This window comes from Notamacropus eugenii, chromosome 5 (assembly GCF_028372415.1).
Source record: "Notamacropus eugenii isolate mMacEug1 chromosome 5, mMacEug1.pri_v2, whole genome shotgun sequence".
Taxonomy (NCBI): Eukaryota; Metazoa; Chordata; class Mammalia; order Diprotodontia; family Macropodidae; genus Notamacropus; species Notamacropus eugenii.
The window spans coordinates 443782870-443797489 of NC_092876.1; the positions used below are offsets into that span (position 1 = coordinate 443782870).

Here is a 14620-nt window from a genome sequence, read left to right on the forward strand (position 1 = left end):
CTCACCCCAAGCAGTTTGTGATCATTAGTGTGTGCTAGATTTTCATTTTTGCATTAGAAAAAGTTACTTGAACATTATTACTTAGTTAATTGACTAAAAGCAGAACTTGATCATTGAAACATGTCAGTTTGTTGACAGAGCTTGATAGAATTTGAATTTTTTAAAAGATATTGCTTCCAGAAATTTGCATTGTGCAGAACACTATAGGAAACATGGCCCTAAAACTGGCTGAGGAAGATTGAGAAAGGCTAGTGGTTAATTTCACTTCCCTCACCTTTTTTGCTTTTGATGACAAGGGCTACTGGTTCCTTCTCAGGGTGATCTTTGGCATTGTTTTGGCACAGATCTTAAAAAATATAAAATATAAGCTATATTTATAAAATATAAAGCTAAAAGTTCAAGAAAAAAATGATGAACCCTAGGCTGCTTATCTATATTAAATCTAATAGAATTCATTTATGACAGAATTTATCATTATTATTTATATTGGGATTGACTTTAATAGACATGATATGAATATGCCCTTCTCTAGTACAGGACACAGCCCATTTTGTCTGAGTTTTGTTCACGTTTTTCCGTAAAAGACCTACCCACTTCAATGAAAGTTTTCCTCAGGTTAGATTTTAATTTTTGTTCAGTGTTTTAAGTATGTGTAATTTCATCAGCGTGGTTTGCCACTAATTCAGATCACAATTCCTCTAGGATTTCATAGACAGTGTCCAAATATGATGTGACCAAAAAATTCATTACCTTACGGCCAGTCTGATAATGAGATTGTACTCATTACTCAAACAGATTGGTGATGCCATCAACGTAGATATTCCCTTCAACAAGAAAGGCTCCAAACCATCCATACCTGTCCACCTTTTGAACCATTTTTCACTATAGGGAGTCCACCCCACCTATAGTGACCTTTCTTTCTTTCTCATGAGAATGCAATTGAATACATTGAGTTATCTATGGTTTATCACTGATACTCATTTTTTTAAATCTTTGAAGACCAGTGCTCTGTGACTTACATCCATACCACATATATCAAGCTGTAGACATTACAGAAGCATCTGGAAGAGATTTATAGGTACTCAAAAAAATTTGGACTAACCATTCACTCAAGGAAAACCAAGTACATGAATAATGCCTGTTGTCCAGAGACTCTAGACAACTGCATGTACTTAGATGGACAACTTATAGAATTCATCTATCAATAATAATAGCCATAGCAAACATTCAATAACACTGTAAGATTTACAAAATGCTTTATATGTTACCTCATTTGTTCTGCATAACAACTCTGTGAGATAGGTGCTATTATCTTTGCTTTACAGATGAGGCAACTGAGGCTACGAAAAATTAAGTGAATTGCCCAGAATCACAAAACTAGTAAATGTCTGAGGTGAGATTTGAACTCAGGTCTTTCTGACTCACAGTCCAATGTTTTATTCACTATGTCAGTCTGCTTCATAAATCTGTCAGTCAGTCAATCAATTAGTCAATAAGCATTTTTCAGTTATGTACTATGTGCCAGTAACTGTGCTAACTGCCGGGGGGAAAAGACAGTGCCTGCCCTAAAGCAGTTTATACTCTAATAGTGGAATACAATACATGAAAGGAAGCTGAAAAGAAGGGTAGAGCAGAAGTTAACCAGCATGGAGGCATGGCAGTGGCCAGTTCCAGTAGTACAAGCTGGTGAGAATTGAAGAGTTAGCTGCTCTGCAAGCCCTCTTTAAATGGAAGCTTTGGAGGAGTTCTTTACTCTACCCTCCAGCTCTCCAATCAGAGAGGCAGAGGATAATGAGTACTGAAACTGATAGAATCTTGCAGGATGATGAGTTTCATGATGAGTTTTCCTGGAGGCATGGTAGAGTCCAGTCCAAGGAGTGCATGCTACTGGGAAATGAATGAACTGAAAATGAACAATGAGTTGGGGTCAGAACTGAACAGGAGGAGGAGAGAGGTCTGGTTTTGCCTTTAGGAAATGCAGCCAAGTGTTCTTAATGATCCCAAACTTCTCCTTGAAATAAGCTTCATTTTTCAGTTCCAATATTCTATCAGTGATTGGATTATACCATAGTTAAAATCATGTGCCCAAGAAAATGACAGCTAAATACAGACAAGGGACTCCTACAATTGAATAAGCCTCTAACATGGGTAGAGCCTGTTTCTGAAGGAAAAAAAAAGACTACTGTGCCACCAAATGGAGTGAAGCCCTTGCTAGGAGTTTTTTTTTTTTAATTAATTTATTTAACTTTTAACATTCATTTTCACAAAATTTGGGGTTCCAAATTTTCTCCCTATTTGTCCCCTCCCCCTACCACAAAACACCAAGCATTCTAATTGCCCCTATCACCAATCTGCCCTCTCTTCTATCATTCCTCCCTTCCCTTGTCCCCAACTTCTCTTTTGTCCTGTAGGGCCAGATAACTTTCTATATCTCTTTATCTATATTTCTTATTTCCTAGTAGCAAGAACAGTACTCAACAGTTGTTCCTATAACTTTGAGTTCCAACTTCTCTTCATCCCTCCTTCCCCACCCATTCCCTTTGGAAGGCAAGCAATTCAATATAGGCCATGTCTGTGTTGTTTTGCAAATGACTTCCATAATAGTCATGTTGCATAAGACTAACTATATTTCCCTCCATCCTATCCTGCCCCCCATTGCTTCTATTTTCTCTTTTGATCCTGTCCCTCCCCAAGAGTGTTGACTTCAAATTGTTCCCTCCTCCCATTGCTCTCCCTTCCATTATCCCCCCCACCCTGTTTATCCCCTTCTCCCCACTTTCCTGTATTGTAAGATAGGTTTTCATACTAAAATAAGTGTGCATTTTATTCCTTCCTTTAGTGGAATGTGATGAGAGTAAACTTCATGTTTTTCTCTCACCTCCCCTCTTTTTCCCTCCACTCAAAAGTCTTTTGCTTGCCTCTTTTATGAGAGATAATTTGCCTCATTCCATTTCTCCCTTTCTCCTCCCAATATATTTCTCTCTCACCCCTTAATTTCATTTTTTTTAAGATATGATCCCATCCTATTCAATTCACTCTGTGCTCTGTGTGTGTGTGTGTGTGTGTGTGTGTGTGTGTGTGTGTAATCCCACTCAGTACCCAGATACTGAAAAGTTTCAAGAGTTATAAATATAGTCTTTCCATGTAGGAACGTAAACAGTTCAACTTTAGTAAGTCCCTTATGACTTCTCTTTGCTGTTTACCTTTTCATGGTTCTCTTCATTCTTGTATTTGAAAGTCAAATTTTCTTTTCAGCTCTGGTCTTTTCATCAAGAATGCTTGAAAGTCCCCAATTTCATTGAAAGACCATTTTTTCCCCTGAAGTATTATACTCAGCTTTTCTGGGTAGGTGACTCTTGGTTTTAGTCCTAGTTCCTTTGACTTCTGGAATATCATATTCCACGCCCTTCGATCTCTTAATGTAGAAGCTGCTAGATCTTGTGTTATCCTGATTGTATTTCCACAATACTTGAATTGTTTCTTTCTAGCTGCTTGCAATATTTTCTGCTTGACCAGGGAACTCTGGAATTTGGCCACAATGTTCCTAGGAGTTTCTCTTTTTGGATCTCTTTCAGGCGGTGATCAGTGGATTCCTTGAATACTTATTTTGCCCTCTGGTTCTAGAATATCAGGGCAGTTTTCCTTGATAATTTCATGAAAGGTGATGTCTAGGCTCTTTTTCTGATCATGGCTTTCAAGCAGTCCCATAATTTTTAAATTGTCTCTCCTGGATCTGTTTTCCAGGTCAGTTGTTTTTCCAATGAGATATCTCACATTATCTTCCATTTTTTCATTCTTTTGGTTTTGTTTTGCTATTTATTGGTTTCTCATAAAGTCATTAGCCTCCATCTTCTCTATTCTAATTTTGAAAGAACTATTTTCTTCAGTGAGCTTTTGAACCTCTTTTTCCATTTGGCTAATTCTGCTTTTGAAAGCATTCTTCTCCTCATTGGCTTTTTGAACCTCTTTTGCCAATTGAGTTAGCCTATTTTTCAAGGTGTTATTTACTTCAGCATGTTTTTGGGTCTCCTTTAGCAATGTGTTGACCTGCTTTTCATGCTTTTCTTGCATGTCTCTCATTTCTCTTCCCAGTTTTTCCTCCACCTCTCTAACTTGATTTCTGAAATCCTTTTTGATCTCTTCCATGGTCTGACCCCTTGAATATTTATTTTGCCTGTTTGGGATACAGAAGCCTTGATTTCTATGTCTTTCCCTGATGGTAAGCATTGTTCTTCCTCATCTGAAAGGAAGGGAGGAGATATATGTTCACCAAGAAAGTAGCCTTCTATGGTCTTATTTTTTTTTTTCCCTTTTCTGGGCATTTTCCCAGTAGGTTACTTGACTTCTGAGTGTCCTCTCCACACCCACCTGGCCTCCAGATCCACCCAGCCTCCACCCAGCCAGCACTTGGGGTCTGAGATTCAAATGCTGCTTCCCAGCCTCAGGGCTTTGGGTGGGGGCGGGGCTGCTATTCAGTGTGAGATTAAGTTCAGATGCTCAGGTGGGGGCAGGGCCACCTCAGGGGGTTTATGCAGAGACCTTCAACAATGGATCCGAGCTCCTGCCTGCTCTGGGAGCCCCTGTCTGCTGCTGCTTCCAGTGCTGCTTCCCGAGTGGGCCAGAGTTATGGGGGCACCCCACTCCCCTCTCCACGAACTGAAAAGCCCCTCTCACTGACCTTTGCCGCCTGTGGGTGGAAGGACCTGCTCAGCTGCTGGAGATTCTGTCCCTGAAGCCTGCTTGGATCTGCTCCTCTTGGTGCCGCACAGCCAAGCCAGGGCTGGGCTCTGCTCTGGGTCTGGTGTGTGAGGGACCTTTTGGGTCAGTTTTTCAGGTCTCTCTGGAACAGAAATCTCCTCTGCTCCATTGTTGTGTGGCTTCTGCTGCTCCTGAATTTGTTGGGAGTTCTTCTTTATAGGTATTTTATGGGCTGTGGGTTTGGAGCTAGCATATGTGTGTCTTTCTACTCCACCATCTTAGCTCCTCCCCTGCCAGGAGTTTTTTAATATTTTTTGTGTTATTTTTTAATACAAGAAGATTAGGTCAGTGGAAAAAGTTATAGTAAAGGAAGAGATGTGTATGCTTTAGAAAAAGTTAGATCAAATAAAGATTTGTTTATGTTGGGAATAGAATCACCCATAGAGGAAAGAGCAAAAATAAATTTGAGAAAATATCAAAAAACAACTATTTAGATAACCTTATCATTGTTTGCAAAAGAATATGCCCTTCTGTCTTCACAGTTTTAAAGGAGAGTAGAAATCCAAATACCCAGAACCATTTCAATCCTAGCTAGTAGGGTTTTCACTAATTTCAGTGACTATTCTGAGTTTCACTTTCCAGAGCAATAGATACACTGTTAAGCCTAAGTACGTGTATTTGCACAGTTCACTTCTCATTGTTTTTATAGCTAATTTTATAGTATTTCAAAAGGACAGTGCTAAGGTTGTCTGCTTAATGCATGGGAAAGGAGTATGCCACAGGGTGCTACAGTTGGAGATTGTCCTCACCCCAAAGTGGGTTTTCCAGATCAACCTCAGAAAGAAACTAAAACATGACATGGAACAGAGGAGTCCATAGTGAAATAAATGTAAGAAAAGAGTGGTCATGAACAGAAAAGGGTGGATGAGCATGGCATTTGCCATCAGAGGACATGGTTCAAAATGTCATCTCTATTACTATTATTGTAAAATGAGTTATTAGGGTTAGATGATCTAAATTCTAGCTGTAAATCCTCTGACTCAGCCTACAGGTGTAAAGGATACAACTATGAGGAATAAAGGATAAATTAAAATAAAATTGGGCTTACAGCTATCAAACAGTTTTAGTTGTCAGAAGACTGCACACCTCTCACTGATTAATAAGTATCCCATCCCTACTTGTTTTACTTATTGGGGTTGGGGGAAGAGATACCTAAGTAAAGGAAGTTCAGCTCAAGCTTCCTGGACCCAATCTAGGTATCAGAGAAACAAGGAATCCATCCTCCCCTTGGGATACAGGGTTCACACTTCCAGCCCTTTCTCCCTAGGTAGCCTAAGAAGAATTTGAGGAGTTAGATGAAGTTGATGGGAGTTTCAGATCTTTATTTTCCAGGGTTTATAAATTAAGGCTTATAAATATATGTATGTGTATTATAAAAATATACATGTATCACGAATACATGAATATGCAAATATATTAAAAACATACATCTATTTTGTGAACACATGTTCCAGAGGTTCAGCATGTCAAGAGAGATTTCTGTGAGGTGCTTAGTCAGTCAAGAAGTATTTAAGTGTTTACTGTGCCAAGCACTGCACATGAGTGCTGAAAGTATAAATGGAAACAGAAATAATGTCAGTCTTTGTCCTCAAGGAGCTTCCATTCTTAAAGGAGAAGATAAAAGGAAGCTGAAAAGTGCAGAGAGTGACAACACCTGATACCAAGTCAGCCTCTGTGAGGCAAGGTTGGAAGGACATCTTGTCTGATGATAAGGCAGTGGGGGGCTTAGGTCCTGATGTCCTAATTAGGTAACTTTAAGGTAGCAGGAAGGGATCCTGATAGTGTAGTATCAAGGTCTTATGTCCACCATGCCCGATGCCCCAGAGTAGGCAGACTGAATCTGTTCTATTTCAATCTATTAGGTATTTCTTACTCTGTGCAAAGCAATGTGCTAGCTCTGAAGCCTCCCTCAGAAGCCTCTTTCTTAGTTGCTTCCAAGTGTTTTCCATACTTCCAGTCTACTTTATTATATACATATACCATATATATATGGTATGTGTATATATATATATATATATATATATATATGTGTGTGTGTATATACATATAGTATGTGTATTTTTTAATACTTAAGAATTGTTCTGCTAAGTCCAAAGCTTCTCTCTGTATCAGAAAGGAGAAGTCATTGACTGGGTAGCTTTGTCAGAAACATCTTTATTTCCAACCTCCTGGGTTTTCCTTATTTCTTTTCAAGACATTGTTATTTGGCATTTAGATGTTTAAATCACTTCAGACTTTCCTTGTCTTCCCCTTAATTTTGAAACACTTTGTCAAACTGCTGTGTCTCTTTCATCTCTCTTGCCTCCACATTCTTTTGGCTTTGGCCCCCATACTGCCTTTATCCTTCCTTTGCCGCAGTGTTTTCTCTCTTTCTCGTGCATTTATTGTCCCTGGTTGGCTCTTTCATTGCTTTCCCAACTGTTCTGCTGGCATGCGAAATACCCCTGAAGCAGCTGTTCTCATTTCCCATGCTACGTCATGCAAAGCATTCAAAGGGTTGCTGTTTTCACATTTTTCTCTGGTAAGACAGCCCTTTTCCTCCTTCCCATCCCAGTCCACTAGAAATAGCCCTAATTTAAACCATCTGAAAAACGGAGTGTTAAAGCAAGTTGTATATGGAGGATTGGGTGTATGCTTGCCAAATTCAGAATTGCTATTTTGGATGTTATAAAGTAGAATCAAGAGATACTTTGTTTTTTTCTAAGTTTTTATTTTGAAGACTCCTTAATTAGAGGACTTAGGAATATGGGTGAAAATGTGTCATAAACATGGGATTGCATATAAATCACATGGTTTTTGAGATTTCACATTATCCTTTCACAGAGTGGAAAATTTCAGCACATAGTGCTGCTGAGGCAAAGCCTTTGTTCGATGTGACATTCTATATAACTTAGATTGCAGAAGCAAAACAGTTACGAGTCTCAAAAAGAAATAGCACCTCTCCTCAAAATTATTATTTTTCAGGTGTCCTTTGGGATCAAAGGTTTCAGAAATGTAGCTTTCGTGGAAACTATGAGGTCATAACCCTGCAGATGAAATAATGGATGTCAGAGCACTAAATGTGCCCAAAGGCAACCAATTGTATACCCTCTTCTGTGGCTGGAAGGGGATCAGGGCATTGAAGAGATGCACCTTGCATACAGAACACTGTGTGTAGAATAGTCACTTGAGGGATGTTGAACTTAATCATTTCCATCTTCTTCTTGGGAGCAAAATGTCTTTGTGGGATTTCCTAGTGTGTGACATACTAGAATGAATGTTGTGCTTGGAGAGTGGAAATTCCACAGAATTAAATTTGTGTGTCCATGGGAAGTTGCAATTAATTTAGAAAATTCAAGGGAAATGTTGCATTACAACATTTTTTTTTTTTTTGCAAGGCAAGATTATAGCAAAGGACCAGTTTATCTGACCTGGAAAAAGAAATGGTATAAAAATCCAAATCATCAAGTTAGTGAAAAAGACAAAAAAAAAGAGTAGTTTTCCGATACATTTGTAATATTTATTTTTAACAATCCAAAGCACTGGTCGTAACAACAGAAACAAGGTTATAAAACTCTACTGTTTAAATATAATATCTGCTGATCATTTGAATTTAGGGACTTTGCATTCAATGTATTTGTAGGGAAGAGGAAATTAAACAAATCTTTATTAAAACACAGAAAAAAACAGTATTATTGCCTCTGAAAAAATAACTTGTATTACTGCAGTATTTCTGAGGGGAGATTCATTAGACAGATAATCAGTCAGTCAATCAATAAGCGTTTATTAAATGCTGTGCAGGATAGAGGAGATATGACAAAAGTGAAATAGCCCCTGTCTTCAGGCTGTTCACCTTCTATTTCAAGAGACTGTATACATGTGTATATGTATGAATATATGTACAAAATAAGTTCATATATGGATGTAAAACATATAAATACAAGACTTTCTGGCTTTGTATTTCTTTGTTTTTGCAGGGGGAGGGGAGAGGTGTAGAGGAATCTTAGCAGCCTCAGGGGTGGGTCAGAAAAGGCTTTCATGGCCATGGTAGTGATGGGGTGCTTGGGTGCATGTACTTGGGTTCCAATTCTAATATCTAAAAATTTCTCTTTAAAAATCACATTTCTCCGTAGCCTCAAAATACTGTCAAGCAGTTTCTCCCCAGCCCTAGGGCACGGCTTGCCCTAGCAACAACCGTTATCTCCCTTCCTGCTACAGTAGCCAGTTGCACCTACAGAACTCATTAGGCTTAACCAGCTGTGTACTGGCTTAACAGGCTGTGTATTGGGTCATAAGGACATTTACTACTCACTGACCACTCACATGTATCCTAGACTTGGACGTACCTATACTCCCTTGCATTTATCTTGTCTAACAAGACATTGATGAGAACAACCTGGTTTTTCTGAGCCAGCCCTGACTGCTGGTTGAGTTAGTGACATTTCAGGCCTAAACCACACCTCCATAGACTCACCTTGAGCTATTTTCTTGATGAATTTTGGGTAAAATACCTGCACAGTAGATACCAAAAGTACATGTTCCTTTAAGAACTGACTACTCCTTAACCACTCCCTAATCCCACCCCAAAACATCTAGTTAGCATATTGGGCACATGTTTCACTATAGAATATCCTATATAAGCTTTCCCTGTACCCCTATAAGGTTGCAGGTTCCCTAAGAACTCTTGCCTGCTGAAAAGTGTAATAAATCTTTACTCTGACCTCAACAATGCTTGAGTCCATGAATTCTTCTCCAGATGACCTGCCCTGATACCCTGGCCTTTGTGGGGGTCTCACACCCCCCTTCCAGCTTTTATCAATGCCACTAGAACCGAAGTGAGGCTGGTGACCTTGCACAGCCATCCCTCACTCAAAATGAAGTCAAATGCGAGTCATGTCATCATGTCTCTGATGGCATGGTCTTCTTCAGCCACAAGGGACAAACACAAGCACTAGCATCTAGTCTTGAAGACAACTAGGAATTCTGAGAGACAAAGGAGAGGAGGAAATACTTTATAGTTGTGAGGGAGAACCAACGAAAAGGCTGAGGTGGGAACTGGAGTGTGGGGCAAAAGTAACAGTAAAGGACTCTTTGGCTAGCCTTTAGAATCAATCAATCAATCAATAACCATCTATTGTGTCTGCTATTTGTCAAGTACTGCGCTAAACCCTGGGGACACATTATGAGACCAAAGACAGACCTGCCCTCAAGGATTTCACAGTCTAATGAAGGATACAGCAAATATATACAAACTATATACAAGACAGACAACAGAGGGAAGATCCTAGACTAAAATTAAGAAGGTTTGTGAACGGCTTCCTGCAGAAGATGGAATTTTGGTTGGACTTCAAACAATCCAGGGAGGCCAGTAGGCAGAAATGAGGGTGGAGAACATTCTAGGCAAGGGAGAGAACTGAAGAAAGTGGAGAGATGTGAACAGCAAGGGGGAAAAGTGTCCCTAGATGAAAGAGTATGTATTAAGAACTAAGGTTGAAGACTATTGGCTAAATTATAATGTCCTTTGAATGAAAGAGGATTTGAATCCTGGAGGTGACAGAAAGGCACTGGAGCTTTGGGAGCAGGGGCTAACATGGTAAGATCTGTACTTTAGGAAAATGATGTGTTTGTCCTTTGTTTTCCAAAAGCACCAACGACATCTGGATGGTGATGTCTTGACTTGTTAGTGAAGTGGATTTAAGTGAGGCAGCGTTCTGAAGAGTTGGAACAGTCTAGGAGGCAGTAGCTTTTCTAAATGACTTTGGTGGCTGAATGAAGGATGAATTGGAGTGGGGAAAGAGGTAAGACAGGCAGACCCATCAGCAGGTTACTGCAATAGTCTGGGAAGGAGGTGATGAGTAGCTGTACCAGAGTGATGATAGTGCCAAGGGAAAGAAGGGAGCCAACTGCATTGCAATGAACTTCACTGCTGTCTTGTTTTAAGAAATTGCCACAACCATCTCATCCTTCATCCACCACTACCCTGAGCAGTCAGCAGCCATCAACTCCAGGCAAGACCCTCCACCAGCAAAAAGTTTACTCCTTGCTGAAGGCTCCAATGATAGTTAGCATTTTCTTTTAGCAGTGAAGTATTTTTTTAAATTAAGGTATGAACGTTGCTTTATTAAATATAATACTGTTGCTAATAGACTACAGTATATTGTGCAAACATAACTTTTATATGCACTGGGAAACCAAGATTTGTGACTTTATTGTGATATTTGTTTTATTGTGGTGGTCTGGAACCAAACCCTCAATATGTCTGAGGTATGCCTGTAATGTGAAGTCAGATTAGGGCCAGTCTACAAAAGGCTTTCTGTGCCGAACAAAGGACTTTTCATATGTGAACCCAGAGGTAATTGGGATCAATGTGAGTTTATTGAGTAATGACTGACCCGGTTAGAAATGCACCTTAAGAAAAGCACCTTGGCAGTTGTGTGGAGAATGGATTGAATTACAGAGATACTAGAGGTAATGAGGACAATTAGTAGCCTACTGCAGTAGTCCAGATGAAAGATAATAGGGGCATGAATTGGGGTGTTGACACTGCACATGGAGAAAAAGAAAAAGATGTAGAGGTAGAAATGAAAAGACTTGTCAGGTAGATGGGTATGTAGGGTGAGGAGTCAAAAATGACCTTCAAGTTGTGAAATGGTGATTTGAAGAATGATGATCAAGAGAAATCTTTAAATAAGTCTTGAAGAGGGATAGTTTTGGATAGAAAGTTAATGAGTTCTACTTTGTACATGTTGAGTTTGAGAAGAAGAAATTGTCTGTGATTTCATAAGTCAGTAAGCGTTTGTTAGACAACAAAAATTTTTTAAGCACCTACTGCGTGCCAGGCACTGTGGTAAGCACTGAATCATAAGATAATCTAAGAGTTGCATATGTTTTAAATATAACGAAAAGATAAATGTGTTATTTTTTTTTTAATTTTTGACCCTTATCACGTGGATATGATGGTTCATCCATCTCCCATCTCCTTTATCACAGTTAATGATCCTTGTGGTTCAAACAGTACTTGAGATAAGATTAATTTCCAAAAATACTATTTTGGGGGCTTAGTGATCATGACAGTAATAAAGACAGTAGAGCATATGTAAGTTTGCCAATAATGTCTTCCTTCAGCAGGGCATGTCAAGATTGGTGAGCAATTGGACTTAAAGAAGGAAAGAGAAAGAGTAGAAAATAACATCCTAAGGCTATTTACAGATAGTAAAACTAGTACTGGCTGTATTAGACAAGTGAGGGAGATGAAGAAAATGGACTCTAGAGGGGTTAAATGGCTTGCCCTTGATTACACAGGTAGTAGATAGCAGAGCTGCGCCTTGAATTCTACCTCCTCTACTTTCAAATCCAGTGTTCCTTCCAGGAGACTCCTGTGGAGATACAGGTGTGTCTCTGTTGCACTTACAAATGAGCTGGGGCATCACGGTGGGCTTGGATGGCCATAACCACTGCTTTCCAGATTCTAATCCTTTCACTTTAAACAATGCACATATGAAATATGTTTTTGAATAGCTTGTTTCTCCCTTGTTGAAACTTAGAGATTTGTGGGTAAAAGAAAGAAGTCTGTACTTGTCTCAGTGGAATTTTATGTGGACTGAAGAGGGAGATGAAAAAATAATAAGAATGAAAATGGAAAAGAATGAAGACATACAGGTTAATAAGATCATTTTTGCCAACAGCTGCCCATGTTGGCAGGAAAAAGATTTGAGAAAATCTAATGAATTTTAAATTTCTCCCCCCACCCCCACCGCTTACAATCTTGGCATTCTTTTCTTATGAATTATGGCTTATATTTCTCTATTCCCCCACTTTTAAAGAGGTCCATTTTCTCCTGGATTTTTTCCCCTGTTCCAAATAGTTGCCAAATGGTTTCTTAAGACACAGAGAGAGTAGACGGGAGTGACTATTTCTATGAAACAAATATAAATATACAAATATTTATATATGAAATATAAATATAATATAATATAAATGTAGATACAAAATGATATAGAAATGCTGTGGTGGAAAAACACACAGAATTCTAGTTGTCCCTTCCCATTACAGGCTTACAGTACTGGAAATGGTAGAACAGAGTTTTCTACAGGGCTACGGCCATTAACTGTGCTAAAATAACTTGAAAATTCCAGTTTGTGTTTTTCTTAAGCCACATGTCAATCATGAGCCATGACATCATGGGACAAAGCAATGTTACTACCACGTGGCCGTCAAGTCCGTAACGTCCTTTTATCTTGGGTCATACTGAAGAAGAGCCATGGCTTCCTGAAACAAGATATGTCTTTACTAGGCTCCTACTTATAAATAATTTTGTAGACCAAATTATAACCTTACATTGAGCTACATAGTTATGTGTGCACACACAAAGTAAAGAGATTAATTGAGATAATAGCCTGTCTTCTTCAAGGATTTTTCTGCTAGACATATTCGGTCAGGGACAGCTAGCAGTATAGTGGATAGAGCTACAGTCCTGAAGTCAAGAATATCTGACTTCAAATTCAGATGTGTGACCCTGGGCAAGTCACTTAGCATCTGTTTGCCTCAGTTTTCTCATCTGTAAAGTGCAAATAGCAATAGTACCTAGCTCCCACTGTTGTTGTGAGGATCAAATGAAGTAATTACTTGAACATGTTTAGCACAGTGCCTGGTACATAGTACAAATTACGTGTGTTAACTATTATTATAAAATTCAATCAGATGAGGAAATAGAAAGGAAGCCTAGGTGAGGGTTTTATTCGTTCTTTCATTCAGCAAACATTTGTTAAGTTCCTAGTGTATATAGAGCACTAGGCTATGTCCTGAAGGAGACACAAAAGTTAAGTATGAGATGGTCCTGTGTCTTTTGTGGAGTTTACAGGATAGTAAGGAACAATGCTATATATGAATAACTGTGATTTTTAAAAATACACAATTAATACATTAAAAGCACAATGCCTGAGATATACTAAATGCCTACTAATTGTTTGTTGACTACCTGACCTCTAGCTTGTTCCTGACCTCTGAGACTTACCTGTGTGCTGGTCCACATTTTGGATGCTGACATAGGTTTCTGCCTCATTTGTTTCTGACCAATGCTTCTCCACACCTAATAGTGGTTCCTCTTATGATGACTTCCAGTAGCTGCAAACTGCTTACATATTCCAAGTTTCTTTACCTGTAGTATATAGAACAGTGATTTTTAAAGGGCACAATAAGGTCAAGAGCTCGCATTCTAACAGGAAAGCCAATATGCAAACAATTATACATGGATAAGATATATATACAGGATAGATGAAGGCTAATCTTCAGGAGAATGCCCTAGCAGTGTTGGGGAATGGTAAAGACCTGAAGAAAATATGATTTGAACTGAGTCTTGAAGAAAACCCAGGAAGCCAGTAGATGTTGGTGAAGAAAAAATTCCAAGGTGGCAATGGGGGTACAGAGGCAGGAGGATGACGAGTACTGAGGCACAGAGTTGGGAGATAGAGGAAGTTATGCAAGATGGCAAGATTTAGAAGAGAGTAGGGTGATTTTAAACATAAGAAGTATCAAGGTTTAAAACTATACGCAGATGGATCAGCTAGTCAAGTTATCAACAGTTATAACAAAGGAATATGAACCTTATGACAAAGTCAGACTATCTGAGCTAAAGGCTTTTTATATAATTCCTGTCAAGGCAGGATCTAGTGTCAGGGCAAGGGCAAGACTGGACTTGCAGGTGCAAATGAACAGTGCAGTGACTACCATGACAGAACTATGATTTTTTTCCAACATAAATTCATTCAAGGAACATTCATTAAGTATCTACTGCATTGCTAAGTGCTGGGGAAGGGACAAGGTTCAGCTTGCTAGTAGCTTCTGCTACTGGCTGGTCAAAGTGTGCGAAAAGGAAATTCACAGA

At 39.1% G+C, this 14620-nt stretch overlaps 1 protein-coding gene across 12 annotated transcripts in view; it reads left to right on the top strand.

Moving 5' to 3' along the window:
- DMD (dystrophin) overlaps positions 1-14620 on the top strand; it is a 2329373-nt gene that overhangs the window by 1982834 nt on the left and 331919 nt on the right. The window lies entirely within an intron of this gene.